This window comes from Belonocnema kinseyi, chromosome 5 (assembly GCF_010883055.1).
Source record: "Belonocnema kinseyi isolate 2016_QV_RU_SX_M_011 chromosome 5, B_treatae_v1, whole genome shotgun sequence".
NCBI classification, from domain to species: Eukaryota; Metazoa; Arthropoda; class Insecta; order Hymenoptera; family Cynipidae; genus Belonocnema; species Belonocnema kinseyi.
Window position 1 is genome coordinate 119499259 of NC_046661.1, and position 1381 is coordinate 119500639.

The following is a 1381-nucleotide window of genomic DNA, read 5'->3' on the forward strand; positions in this document are numbered from 1 at the left end:
CTCTCTTTCTTTTCATTCTCCTTGGCTATGATGTTTTTATCAGCTGGTGCCGAAAATTCGATAACGAACATGGTTCGCTTCTCGAAGTCAAGAAGAACCATGGGAGGCCTCGAGTGAGCAACAGAAACAATTGTCGAGAATATAAAGGTCCAGTATATGCGGCACTTCCCATTCTCGACAATTGACTCAATTTCCCTAGGAGCATTTAGAGGAGCGATATTAAGGTGAATGCCGTAGGAGTGACAGAGATGGTAATAAAGCACTCTTAGTGCCGCATTGTGCCTTTAAATGTAGGTCGTTCCCGCGTGAGTTGGACAACTAGATAGTATGTGAGCTAAATGCTCGGGGTGTGCATGGCACGCCCTGCCGCTATCATCGGGAATGTCTTGGCTCAAAATGTAGCGACGGTATGTTAAGGTGGAAATGACACCGTCTTGGCATGCAAAAATGAAACCCTCTGTACCAAACTTCAATCCGGGCGATTTCAGGAAAGCAAACGTTAGCTCACAAGACATTGACAGATCCTTCACATTTCTGTGGAAGATACCGTGCATCCTCTTATCGAGGAGCTGTTCACGAAAGTTTTTTTCTTGTGCTTTCTTAATCCGGGCTTTCAGAAGTGAGTACTCGAGATAGATAAGATTTGATGCATTTTTCTCAGCCCTAATACTGAAGTCAAGTCCGAGTGTTTCAGCAGCTTCCTCCGCTGCTTTATACAGAAATACTCCTTTGCCCACTTATTCGTGATTCCTGGCCATTTTAAGAAGAGGGTCTCTTCCATTGCAACTCTATCTGCTGCACCCAGAATAATCCTGTTGTGAAGACATTCAAGACTCAATATTCCGCGACCCCCTTAACGGCGTGAGATGTACAGTTGCGGAACGGAAGACTTAAGATGCATGCTTTTGTTCATGTGCATAACCTTTCATGTCCCGATATCAAGAGATCTGAGCTCATTCTTCGTCCATGGAACTACTCCAAATGAATAGAGTAGTACCGGGACGGCAAGTATGTTCGTTGCAGATACTTTGTTCCTCGCCGACAGTTCGGAAGATCAAATCTGTCAGATGAGACGTTTGTATCTGCTTCGGAGAGTATCCTTTATAGATGTCACATCCTGAATGCGGCTCTGTGGCACGCCCAGGTATGTCTAAGTCTCTCCAGCGCAAAGGTGTCGTATGGCGCTTCTATCAACGAGCTCAGGATCTTCAGGGATGCCATTAGGTTTTCCTCACTTCAAATAAACCTTGGCGCATTTGTCTAACCCAAATTCCATTCGAATTTCCTTAGTATATCGTTCGACAATCCCCAGAGCTAGATGCAGTTGCTCTTTGTTTTTAGCATAGATCTTAAGATCGTCCATGTAAAATACATGAGTGAC